Source organism: Oryx dammah, unplaced genomic scaffold (assembly GCF_014754425.2).
Source record: "Oryx dammah isolate SB20612 unplaced genomic scaffold, SCBI_Odam_1.1 HiC_scaffold_12, whole genome shotgun sequence".
Taxonomy (NCBI): domain Eukaryota; kingdom Metazoa; phylum Chordata; class Mammalia; order Artiodactyla; family Bovidae; genus Oryx; species Oryx dammah.
Window position 1 is genome coordinate 23940913 of NW_024070196.1, and position 14051 is coordinate 23954963.

At 35.2% G+C, this 14051-nt stretch overlaps 1 pseudogene; it reads left to right on the forward strand.

The window, feature by feature from the left end:
* The first annotated feature begins 428 nt into the window (after positions 1-428).
* The window catches only part of LOC120871638, a 29776-nt pseudogene continuing 16153 nt past the window's right edge, over positions 429-14051 (forward strand).

Below are 14051 nucleotides of genomic sequence, written 5' to 3' on the forward strand. Positions count from 1 at the left end.
TTATATCTCTAGAATTTGCCTGTTTTGGACATTTGATGTAAATGCTATCATATGTTACCTTTTGTGTTTAGGTTCCTTTGCCTAGCTTAATGTTTTAAGATGTTCATATTGCAGCTTATATCAGTACTCAATTCCTTTTTATGCATGAATAATATCTATTTATATGGATATACCACATTCTTTTGGGCTTCCCTCATAGCTCAGCAGTAAAGACTCCACCTGCAATGCAGGAGACATTGGTTCTGTCCCCTGAAGAAAGACATGGCAACCTATTTCATTATTCTTGTCTGGGAAATCCCATGGACAGAGGGGTGTTCCATGGGATCACAAGACTTGGAAATGGCTTAGTGACTAAATCACTACCACCACAACATTCTTTTTATCCATTCATCTTTTATTGTATAGTTAGGTTGAAATGTAAACAGATCATGGGTTGGATGGGTGAGAGCCCAGACTATGGCTTTGTTGTTGTCGTTGATATCCGAAAGCTTAATATTTTACGTTTAGATCTACACTCTACCTGCCAGTGTCAAGTAGTCTTTATTATATTGTAATCTTTATATGAGAACAAATCCTTTCATCTTGTTATTCTTACTCAAGATTTACTTGGTTATTCTTAGTTATCTGATTATTTATAGAAATGAAAAAACACAACTTGTGAAGTTTCATACATCTATTTGTACACATATATGCTCATGCATATAAACGTATTCCTTTGGGGAATTCATTGTGATCATATTGATTCTGAGTTGAAAGCCTACTGTATAGTCTTCTGGCTCATGAAAATGGATATCACTTTAATTGTACTCCTTAATTTTTTCAACAATACTATGTAGTTCTTGTTTAGAAGTCTTGCACATTTTTAGTCTTGTTCCTAGCTGTATGATATTTTTGTTATTACAAAATGTTTTGATGTTATTTCTTATTTTTACTATGTTATAGTAAAATATTTTTATTATTCTAAAAAAATAGAAATATATTTGCTTATAATATAATGCCTAGCTATCCAACCTCCTTTCTATACATTAATGATTATTTACTTTTTTGTATGAACCACAATATATTAACTGATTGTAATCAATTATCTATGGGATAGTGAGTGTTCTCTCTACTCAGTTTTGTCAATTGAAAAAAAGAACAACAAGTTAATGCATTTGCAGTTTCTAATGTTCCAACATTTAACATGTAATATATTTAAATATATAAATTGTAAAGTTAGTAGTGAAGCGTAGTTTAAACAAGCTATATTCTTTTTCTGATTTCCCTCATCAAGCTGTGGTCATGAGATTAACTGAGGATTCTAGGTCACTGTTCATCACGTGTTTCTTTCCAAACTAAAAAGTAACAGAAATTTCCCCTTTACTTAAGCAGCTTTGCAAACAGCTTTGTATTCTTTAGGAATCTGAATTAATTTGGAAAGAGATTGCTGCTAAGACTATTTTCCATTTGTAGTTTTTTATTTGATTCTTTTTCTTTTATTTGATCTATGTTCTTAAGGTATTTTCTTTGCATATTACTCTACAGCCTAAAATTACCATCATCTTCCAAATTGCTCAAAGGAATCCCGTTTTACTAATTCTTTCTCAGAAAACTATATAGATCATTTGGGTGACATTACAACCAAACAATGAAAACAATAACAGCTTGAGTGCCAAGACTGGCATTACACAAATTTAGTTAATTTTTTACTTATTGAACCTTATTTCTTTAGTAGGTCCACAAACTCACAAGTACTTCTATCTTATCCTAAAAAGGACATGGAAATGCAAGGAGCTATATAAACTATTACTGTAACTTTTAATATGTTCTGAGGATCAGAGAACGTCAACATTGTTGGAAATAAGTATTTTATGCTCTCTTAACTCTCCTGAACAAAGCAATGGGCAGGTTCCTGTAGGTGGTCAAGCATTCAACATATGGTCATATTATGTTGTCCACAGCTGATTAAAATAATGATGGGAAACAGATCAAAGACAGCTCTCTGTATGCTGACTGTTGAAAATCAGCAATAGGCAAACAAAAGAGATCTATCCAACTATAACTTTAATTCAGTTGGTAACTGGTTGAACCAATCAAATCTTGGTGCATCAAGTTATGCATACAGAAGATACAAAGTACAGGTGGTAATGACATGCAAATCCTGAGAGGCAAAAAAAAAAAAAAAAATCACAGAGGTGAAGAATTTATAAACAAATTAAACCAAAAGTAAGCATATTGGTATTTTCACTGAAAAAGAAGTTTACATCACTGAAATGCAATAGAGTAATAATCTGATCTTCGGATTCACTGTTTCTAATGTATGTTACATAATCAATTAGCCTTTAGTCTTATAGTACCTACTGGTGGTGCAGTCTCAAAAATGGCAGGATGATCTTGGTTCGTTTCCAAGGCAAACTGTTCAACATCACAGTAATCCAAGTCTGCAACCACTGATGCCAGAGTAGCTGAGGTTGACCAGTTCTATGAAGACCTATAAGACCTTCTAGAACTAACACCAAAAAAATATGTCCTTTTCATCATAGGGAATTGGAATGTAAAAGTAGGAAGTCAAGAGATACCCAGAATAACAGGCAAATTTGGCCTTGAAGTACAAAATGCTGCAGGGCAAAGGCTAACAGAATTTTATCAAGAGAACACACTGGTCAAAGTAAACACTGTTTTCCAACAAACCAAAATGTGACACTACACATGGGCATCACCAGATGGTCAATATTGAACTCAGAATGATTTTATTTTTTGCAGCCAAAGATGGAGAAGCTCAACAGCCAACAAAAATAAGACCTGGAGCTGACTGTGGCTCAGATCATGAGCTCCTTATGTCAAAATTCAGGCTTAAATTGAAGAAAGTAGGGAAAAAACCTAAGTCAAATCCCTTATATTATACAGTGGAGGTGAGGAATAGATTCAAGGGACTAGATCTGGTAGATAGAGTACCTGAAGAACTATGGATGGAGGTTTGTAACATTGTTCAGGAGGTGGTGATCAAAACCATCCCCAACAAAAAGAAATGCAAGAAAGCAAAATGGTTGTCTGAGGAGGCCTTACAAATAGCTGAGGAAAGAAGAGAAGTAACAGGCAGGGAGAAAGGAAAAGATATACCCAACCAAAAGCAGAGTTCCAGAGAATGGTAAGGAGAGAGAAGACCTTCTTAAATGAACAATGCAAAGAAATAAAGGAAAACAATAGAATGGGTAAGACTAGAGATCTCTTCAAGAAAGCTGGAGATATCAAAGGGAATATTTCATGCAAGGATAGGCAAGATTAAGGACAGAAGCAGTAAAGACCTAATAGAAGCAAAAGAGATTAAGAAGAGGTAGCAAGACTACACAGAGAAGTTATGCAAAAAAGGTCTTAATGACCTGAAGAACTGTGATGGTGTGGCTATCCACCTAGAGCCCAACATCCTGGAGTGTGAAGTCAAGTGGGCTTTAGGAAGGATTGCTGCAAACGAAGCTGTGTAGATGTAGGTGATGGAATTTGAAATGAGCTATTTCAAATCCTAAAAGATGATGCTCCACTCAATATGCCAGCAAATCTAGAAAACTCAGCAATGGTCACACACTGGAAAAGTTCAGTTTTCATTCCAATCTCAAAGAAATGCAATGCCAAAGAATGTTCAAACTACCATACAATTGCATTTACTTCATATGCTATCAAGGTTATACTGAAAAAGTTCTTCAAGCTAGGCTTCAGCAATACCTAAACCACAAACTCCCAGATCTACAAGCTAGGTTTCAAAGAGGCAGAGGTACTAGAGTTCAAATTGCCAACATTGGATGGATCATGGGGAAAACAAGGCAGTTGCCAGGAAAACATCTACTTCTGCTCCATGAGCTTTGTTAAAGCCTTTGACTATGTGGATCATAACAAACTGTGGTAAATTCTTAAAGAGATGGGAATACCAGACCACCTTACCTGTCTCCTGAGAAACCTGTACGTGGTCAAGAAGTTACCGTTAGAACCTTACATGTAATACGTGACCAGTTCAAAATTGGGAAAGAAGTACATCAAGGCTGTATATTGTCATCCTGTTTATTTAACTTCTATGTAGAATACATCATGCAAAATACTGAGCTGGGTGAATCACAAGCTGGAATCAAGATCATATCATAACCTCAGATATGCAGATACCACTGTGATGGTAGAAAGTGAAGAACTAAAGAGTTTCTTTATGAAAGTGAAAGTGGAGAGTGAAAGCTGGCTTGAAACTAAGTATTAAAAATAAACAGATCATTGCATTCAGTTCAGCATTTCATGGCAAATAGATGGGGGAAAAGTGGAAGCAGTGACAGATTTTATTTTCTTGGGCTCCAGAATCACTGTGGACAGGAACTGCAGCCATGAAATTTAAAACCACTTGCTCCTTAGAAGGAGAGCTATGAGAAACCTATAAATCATATTTAAAAACAGACATCACTTTGCCAAAAAAGGTCTGTTTATTCAAAGTTATCGTTTACCCAGTAGTCACATATGAATGTAAGAGCTGGACCATAAAGAAGGCTAAGCACTGAAGAATTGATGCTTTCAAACTGTGGTACTGGAGAAGATTCTTGAAAGTCCCCTGGACAGCAAGGAGATCAAACCTGCCAATCCTAAAGGAAATCAGCCCTGAATATTCACTGGCATATCTGCTGCTGAAGCTCCAATACCTTGGCCACCTTCTGTGAAGAGCTGACTCATTGGGAAAGATCTCAATTCTGGGAAAGATCTCAATTCTGGGAAAGATTAAAGTCAAAAGCATAAGGGGGCAGCAGAGGATGAGACGGGTAGATAGCATCACTAACTCAATGGACATTAATTTGAGAAAACTCTGGGAGACAGTGGAGGAGCCTGGTGTACTACAGTCCATGACAATGCAAAGAGTCAAACATGACTTAGCAACTGAACAGCAGTAACCTGCTAGAGATACATAATTGTGCAAAGGTACAAGATAGAATAAGAACAAAAGTGCACCTATAGGGAGATGCACCAATTATGTTTGAATGCAGTAAACTGAAAGAATAGGACGTAGGAAGTTAGATTATGTAGAAAATTTCTTGTTGTTTCTAAGTTTTGTCCAACTCTTTTGTGACCCCATAGACTACTCACCTGGCTTTACTGTCCATGGAATTTCCCAGGCAAGAATACTGGAATGGGATGCCATTTCTTTCTCCAGCGTATCTTCCTGACCCAGGAATCATACCCACGTCTCCTGCATTGTAGGCGAATTCTTTATTGCTGATGGACCAGGAAATGAGGCAAGCAAATTTATTTTCAAGGTATTGATAAATATAGCCCCTTCCATGATAAACTTACAGATATGTAAGAGAGATCCACCACTGAATCCTTATTCTTCACTGAGTTTGGGAACATTAATTAAAATAATCAAACAGACATACTTCAGTCTGACAGCAAGATGGTAGTTGCAACATAGTTTTTCAGTCCCCTTTAATATCCAGGAGAAATGTAGTAATTAGGCACTTCTGGTCAACTGTTAGGCAAGAAAATTTAAAAGACTATAAAGGACATTCTGATACCCTTCATGTAGAGGGAAGTTAAAATATTTATGTCTGCATTTTACATGACATTGTTTTCAAATGAAAAAGAAAGATAATTGAGTCTTTTGGACTTTGGGATGGGGAGGTGTTAGCACAGATTTTGATTTATATTTGAATGGAGAGGACTACTAAAGGAGGCAGTTCTGAGGCAGTCTAGACCCTATGGCTCCTGAAAGTCAACAATAAAATCTTTTCTGACCAAAGTCATTCACTGAGAAGTAAATCTTGTGAGTAGAATCAAAATATAGAGTAGGATATAGACTCTAGAGCAAAGGAAAGAAAAAGCATAAGAATCAGGAAAACCCATCTCCCATGACAAATTAATGAAGGCAAAATTTAGTCCCACGCAATGACTTTCTTGGGGATAAATATAGAGAGCAGTTGTATTTTTGTTGTTGTTGTTGTTGTTATGGCTGCTATAACAAAGTACAACAGACTGGGTAGCTTAAATAGAAATTTATTTCCTCATAATTTTCAGGGCTAGAAGATTGAGATCAACTTGCTAGATGGGTTGATTTTGTCTGAGACTTCTTATCTTTGGTGTGTACGTGACCATCTTCTTTCTGTGCTTTTATAACAATGATCCTCAACCATTTTGGCACCAGTGATTGGTCCCACGGAGGACAGTTTTTCCACAGACTGAAGTGGGAGGGATGGTTTCAGAATGATTCAAGCACATTATTTATTGTACACTTTATTTCTATTGTTATTACATCATGATATATAATGAAATTATATAACACACCATGATATAGAATCAGTGGGCGCCCTGAGCTTGTTTCCTTGTAACTAAGGAGGACATACCCTAAATCCCTTGCATGCACAATTTACAGAAGGGTTTGCACTCCTATGAGATTCTGTTGCCACCACTGATCTGACAGGAGGCAGAGCTCAGGGAATGATGTGAACAATAGGGAGCAGCTGTGAGTACAGATGTAGCTTTGCTCACTGACCTGCCACTCACCTGGTACTGTGTGGCTTGGCTTTTTAACACACTATGGATAAGTATGGAGCCATAGTCCAGGTGTTGCAGACCTCTGTTTTATAGGGTCTTTCCTCTGTGTCTATGTCCTAATCTCTTCTTTTTATAAGAATAGGAGTCCTATTGGATAAGGGCTGACCCTGTGCTGTGTTGTGCTGTGCTTAGTGGCTCAGTCCTGTCCCACTCTGCGACCCCACCCTAGTGTCCTCATTTAACTTTAAAGATCCTATCTCCAAGCTTAGTCACATTCTGAAATACTGGAGGTTAGGATTTGAACATATAAATGTGAATGTGGGGGTGGGGATTGAGCCCTTAATACTAATAAACAGGATAACATTCCTGCAGTGAAAGCATGCTCAAGAGACATGCACAAAAAAACAGATTAAAAATTTTACCTTACTCTTGCAAAATTTGCTAAAGTTTCAAAGAAACTATTAGGAATTATGAAAAATAGCATCAATCAATGTTAAAAAAAATCGAGACATGATGTTGGACACGATGATGTAAAAAGACATCTGATCAAGTTAGAAATACAGACATAAAATTTAAAGTGAAAGGGAAACAATAATAAGTATTTAGATAATATCAGAAAAGGAAAATACATTCAACACTACATATATATATATACCTGGCAAAATCAACCTAGAGTGAATGAAGCATAACACTTTGAAATTTTCTAGCAAAATTGTTATACTTAAGAGCAAAAGGAAAAACTTCCTTGAGCTTTCAGACAAAATGTTTATATATGAAGAAAATAAAATTATACTGACTTTCCAGAAAACTGTGTAAGAGTCTAAGGAAAGAAAGTATGATTAAAAGATATTATATCTATCCATGTAAAGGCAATGAACAGATTTTAAAAATATGAAGGAACACAGGAATATTGTTTCCAAAAGTTCTTCCTTAAGAAGTCTAGAAAATTATCTTTAGAAAAATGAAAGTAACTGAAGATATCAACTTAAAACTGGTGGAAAACCTTGAAAAAATGTATTTCTATAAGAAAAAGGCTAAGTGATAAACACAAGAGAGATGATGAAGTATGTGTAACTTAAATGCTCTGCCATTTAGTTAAAGTAGAAGTGGTGTAGAAAATTGAGAGAGACATGAAAGCAGTCAATTCACTAATTTCCTTTAAGTATTAACTAGGAGTAAAAGATTACTTTAAGTTGAATTTGGAGGAATGAGGGAGAAGAAGGAAGAAAAAGTTGCTACTTAAACCTAATATTCTTTGTAAAGGGAAACAATAGACAATATTTTTTAAATGAGAAGACTAAGAATATTCTAAAAATAATTAGTACAAAGTAACCATTAATCTAGAATTACAAGTCTTTCTAAATATTAAAATATACGATGCAAGAATAAACGACCACATATTAATATATCTATATGTGAATAAGAATTTAAAATAAGAGATTAGATGTTACATATATTAATTGAATGCGATCTCAAAAATGACAGAATGATCTCTGTTCGTTTCCAAGGCAAACCATTCAATATCACAGTAATCCAAGTCTATACCCCAACCAGTAACGCCAAAGAAACTGAAGTTGAACGGTTCTATGAAGACCTACAAGACCTTTTGGAACTAACACTCAAAAAAGGTGTCCTTTTCATTATAGGAGACTGGAATGCAAAAGTAGGAAGTCAAGAAACACCTGGAGTAGCAGGCAAATTTGGCCTTGGAATATGGAATAAAGCAGGGCAAAGGGTAATAGAGTTTTGCCAAGAGAACGCACTGGTCATAGCAAACACCCTCTTCCAACAACACAAGAGAAGACTCTACACATGGACATCACCTGATGGTCAACACCGAAATCAGATTGATTATATCCTTGCAAGCAAAGATGAAGAAGCTCTATACAGTCAACAAAACATGACTGGGAGCTGACTGTGGCTCAGATCATGAACTCTTTATTGTCAAATTCAGACTGAAATTGAAGAAAGTAGGGAAAACCACTAGACCATTCAGGTATGACCTAAATCGAATCCCTTATGATTATACAGTGAAAGTGAGAAATAGATTTAAGGGACTAGATCTGATAGACAGAGTGCCTGATGAAATATGGATGGAGGTTCATGACATTGTACAGGAGACAGGGATCAAGACCATCCCCATGGAAAAGAAATGCAAAAAAGCAAAATGGCTGTCTGGGAAGGCCTTACAAATAGCTGTGAAAAGAAGAGAAGTGAAAAGCAAAGGAAAAAAGGAAAGATATAAGCCTCTGAATGCAGAGTTCCAAAGAATAGAAAGAAGAGGTAAGAAAGCCTTCCTCAATGATCAATGCAAAGAAACAGAGGAAAACAACAGAATTGGAAAGACTAGTGATTTCTTCTAGAAAATTAGAGATACCAAGGGAACATTTCATGCAAGGATGGGCTCGATAAAGGACAGAAATAATATGGACCTAACAGAAGCAGAAGATGTTAAGAAGAGGTGGCAAGAATACACAGAAAAACTGTACAAAAAAGATCTTCATGACGAGGATAATTACGATGGTGTGATCTCTCACCTAGGGCCAGACATCCTGGAATGTGAAGTCAAGTGGGCCTTAGAAAGCATCACGACGAACAAAGCTAGTGGAAAGGATGGAATTTCAGTTGAACTATTTCAAATCCTGAAAGATGATGCTGTGGAAATGCTGCACCCAATATGCCAGTAAATTTGGAAAACTCAGCAGTGGTACAGGACTGGAAAAGGTCAGTTTTCATTCCAATCCCAAAGAAAGGCAGTGCCAAAGAATGTTCAAACTACTGCACAATTGCACTCATCTCACATGCTAGTAATGTAATGCTCAAAATTCTCCAAGCCAGGCTTCAGCAGTACATGAACTGTAAAATTCCAGATGTTCAAGCTAGTTTTAGAAAAGACAGAGGAACCAGAGACCAAATTGCCAACATCTACTGGATCATGGAAAAAGCAAGAGAGTTCCAGAAAAACATCTATTTCTGCTTTATTGACTATGCCAAACCTTTGACTGTGTGGATCACAATAAACTGTGGAAAATTCTGAAAGAGATGGGAATACCAGACCACCTAACCTGCCTCTTGTGAAATCTATATGCAGATCAGGAAGCAACAGTTAGAACTGGACATGGAACAACAGAGTGCTTCCAAATAAGAAAAGGAGTACATCAAAGCTGTATATTGTCACCCTGCTTATTTAACTTACATGCAGAGTACATCATGAGAAGCGCTGGACTGGAAGAAACACAAGCTGGAATCAAGATTGCCAGGAGAAATATCAATAATCTCAGATATGCAGATGACACCACCCTTATGGCAGAAAGTGAAAAGGAACTAAAAAGCCTCTTGATGAAAGTGAAAGAGGAGAGTGAAAAAGTTGGCTTAAAGCTCAACATTCAGAAAACTAAGATCACGGCATCTGGTGTCATCACTTCATGGGAAATAGTTGGGGAAACAGTGGAAACAGTGTCAGACTTTATTTTGGGGGGCTCCAAAATCACTGCAGATGGTGATTGCAGCCATGAAATTAAAAGACGCTTTACTCCTTGGGAGGAAAGTTATGACCAACCTAGATAGTATATTCAAAAGCAGAGACATTACTTTGCCAACAATATCCATCTTGTCAAGGCTATGGTTTTTCCAGTAGTCATTTATGGATGTGAGAGTTGGACTGTGAAGAAGGCTGAGCACCGAAGAATTGATGCTTTTGAACTGTGGTGTTGGAGAAGACCCTTGGACTGCAAGGAGAGCCAACCAGTCCATTTTAAAGGGGATGAGTTTTGGGATTTCTTTGGAAGGAATGATTCTAAAGCTGAAACTCCAGTACTTTGGCCACCTCATGCAAAGAGTTGACTCATTTGAAAAGACTCTGATGCTGGTAGGGATTGTGGGCAGGAGGAGAAGGGAACTACAGAGGATGAGATGGCTGGATAGCATCACCGATTCAATGGACATGAGTTTGAGTGAACTCCCGGAGTTGGTGATGGACAGGGAGGCCTGGCGTGCTGCAATTTATGGGGTCTCAAAGAGTCAGACACAACTGAGTGAATGAACTGAGCTAATATTAATTATAGCAATAAATTAATCAGCTTAAATTATCAAAAGAAAATATTTTTCTTAAAAATTATGCTGTATGCAAGGGACAGACCTAAAGAAAAAAAAAAAAAAAGAAAGAAACCTTCAAAAGTGATAAAAATAAGCCCAACTGAAAAGTAAATAGAGGTTAAAATCTTGATATCTTATAAAGTAAAATTTAGACCAATAAAAGAGTATAAAATAATGAAATTACAATTTTTTAAAAGTGAAAAACAGTATTTGTTATTGAAATTATGTCACAAATTTTATGCAAACAATGAAATAGATATAATCAGTAATTATAGCCATGACAAGAAGAAATGTTTAAAATGTACAATTGAATACATCTCTTCTTATCTAAAGCAGATCAAATGAGCAAATTTTATAAAGACATTGAAGTACTGAACACTTATCATTAATCACTTAGACCTTATATATTGAAATCTTAACCAAGAGATATTGCACTTCTTTAACTGCAAAGAAAATATTCATGAAAACTGACCTTTTTTATGCTGCAGAGGAAATCTTAATACATTCCCCAAAACAGAAATAAAATATAGAACTTTCTCTGAACTATTTTCAATAAAACTAAGAATACATAACAAAATTGAAAATCATAAATTTCTTCTACCTAGAAATTAACATATAGCATTAACTCTGATGAAACTGGAAATAGACATCAAAATGCAATATGACTCAAAATTTTAGCAGGTCATATCATAATCTGAGATACAATTGAAGTAATTATCAGAGAAAAGTTAATAGAATTAAATTACATCAATAACAACTAGAAAAAGAAGACAAATACTATGTTTATAAAAAAATTATTTCAAAGCCAGTGGTAAATTAATAGACTTCCCTGGTGTCTCAGATGGTAAGAATCTGCCTGATATGCAGTAGTGAATTAAACCAAAAAAAACAGAAAGAACTTAAGGGAATTGTCACTTAAAGTATGCCTTACATTATTGGTACTAAATCTGTGAAGAAACAGAATTCTTACCCTCATGAAGTTTTTAGACAACTTAAATAAAACGGTCAGTTTAGGAAGCTAGATTGTTTTCTTTTTTCTTCCAAAGTTGCAGTGTTCAGATAACAATTATTAACACATTATGGACATAATTTGACCATACATGCAAACCTTTAATATTTTATTATTTGAGATTTATAACAGAGATAGTGCTTATCAATAGACACAAAGTGAATCCCCACTTTCAACACAGTTTCTTCATATAAATAATTTGAAGTGTGTTTACTGTTTATTTCAGGAGAGTAAGTGTTTTTCTTTCTAGAATCTATTAAAATATTATTTTCCTGTACGTTCAATGTTTGTAAGAACAGTTTGATGGATATGATGGTTTCTGTTTGATCAATATTAATTTAAAGCTGCTGGATATCCTTGGAGAGCTAATCAAGAAGGTGAAAAATTTTCCATGTTAATGTTGTCGAGTGACAGTAGATTTAAGAGGTAATGAACATTATTTACTTAAAAAGAAAATGTTTTCCCTTATGCAATTACTGTTAGAAGAATCATTAGCTACAACAAAAGCTCTGTGAGTCAGTTAAACATATGTCTCATTCCATAATTTATACTTCTTCTTAACAGTCTGTGATCCCTTGGGTCACGATTACTTTAGAAATACAAAGAGAACCCTAAACTAAATAATTTCTGTTATAAAATGAACATGTAAATTATCTGCTAAATTACTTGTACTTAATTAGTAATTTTGCATAATGATATACATTCTCTTTGGGTCTCTTCAGACTCTGACAGATAATACTTAACAAATGTTACTTAAGTTCCAATTACAGCACAAACCTTGTAGAAGTGCACTATTAATCTAAATATGCAAACATGACCAATCCTGGTATTCCTCAGGCAAACTATCATTCAACATTCCTATGAAAGGGTACCTTGGCTCCTTCTGAATGGAGTGTTTCCGTTTTTGTGTTTCTTATATAAGAGGCTAGAAATGTCAATTTTTTTGTTAAAGTTTGTAAGTGAATAACACTTTGTACAAATATTAGAATCAGCTCATTTCAGTTTTATTTTGGGAATTAAAATTTAAAAACTGTTTATCTTGTGATGTAAAAGCTTCTTTGGTAGTTAACAATAAAATAACCATGTAAGACATAGCTGCTACGCATCACATCCTGAGGTTGTGCCCCTTGAATTGTGCTAACCTTGTTCAAACTAACCAAACCGTTACTTTGTTTCTTAAGCTATGTCATGGAATTCACTTAGAAGAGCAATGCATCTAACTCAAATAAAAGGATCAAAATATAAAATATGTGTTTACCCAAGAGATATTAATTGAATGCCTACAGTGTGTCAAGCTAAGTCTTGGGGATGGAGCAGTGAAGATGGCAGACAAGTTTTCCCCTCTTTAAGAAAGGGCAAATTCAGATTATGTATGTATATATAGGTGCATGTTATGTGTATGAAACTGTATGTATGTGTGTGGATGAGGGAAAAAAATAGATAATGGATAACTAGAGGGACAAAATAATATTTGATCAGAGTTTATAAAGTGAAAATAGAAAGGGTTATTTAATAGAAACTTACTGAAATAAAGTATCAGTCAGTGTTAAATAGGGCCTAGATTTGCATTCCCTTTTACACATATATACAAAATAGATTTTATACAGCTCTCATGTACATCAAAGTTAAGTACTGAGTAAATTTTGCAGAGATTGAACTTTGCTTTGTTTGGAGGTTAACCAGAAATTGTTTAACATTTTGAAAAATCATCTCATCTTTGGTAATTTAATTTGTGATATATGAGTCATCAATACACTTCTGCACTGTATTGACACATACCACATATATATCACACATATATATATCACATAGACAGACACATATCAGTCTATGATTGCATAGGTACAATAATAGTGATTTTAGATCTTATTTTAAAATGTTGGGCTTCCCTGGTGGCTCAGCTGATAAAGAATGCTAAATATAAAGAAAAATATCAACATTATTTGGTTGAATTTTGTTGTTGGCTTTTATCCAACTTCATTCTAAAATGATAATATATTGACATTTTTTCTAGTTAAGCAACAAAAATATCAAGAGTGAATGCAAATTTTAAAAAAAGACACTGACCACTCAATTCTGATATTTAAAGACATCTTTGAAAAGTATTGTACTGTCATTGGGATGTTCAAAAAGTCTTAAATCCAGAATGATCAAGGCTTCTTTTCTTTCTTATATGGAGTACAAATAATATAAGACATGATGAACTATGCAATATTAAGGCTTCTCAGTGAGTAAAGAATCTGCCTACAAGGCAGGAGACTCAGGAGATATGGGTTCAATCTCTGGGTCAGGAAGATTCTCCAGTAGGAGTGCATGGCAACCCACTCTAGTATTCTTGTCTGGGGGATCCCATGGAAGGGAGCCTGGGGGCTATAGTCCATAGGACTGCAAAGGGTCAGACATGACTAAAATGACTAAGCATGCATGCAATACAGTATTAGAGAAAAATTTACCT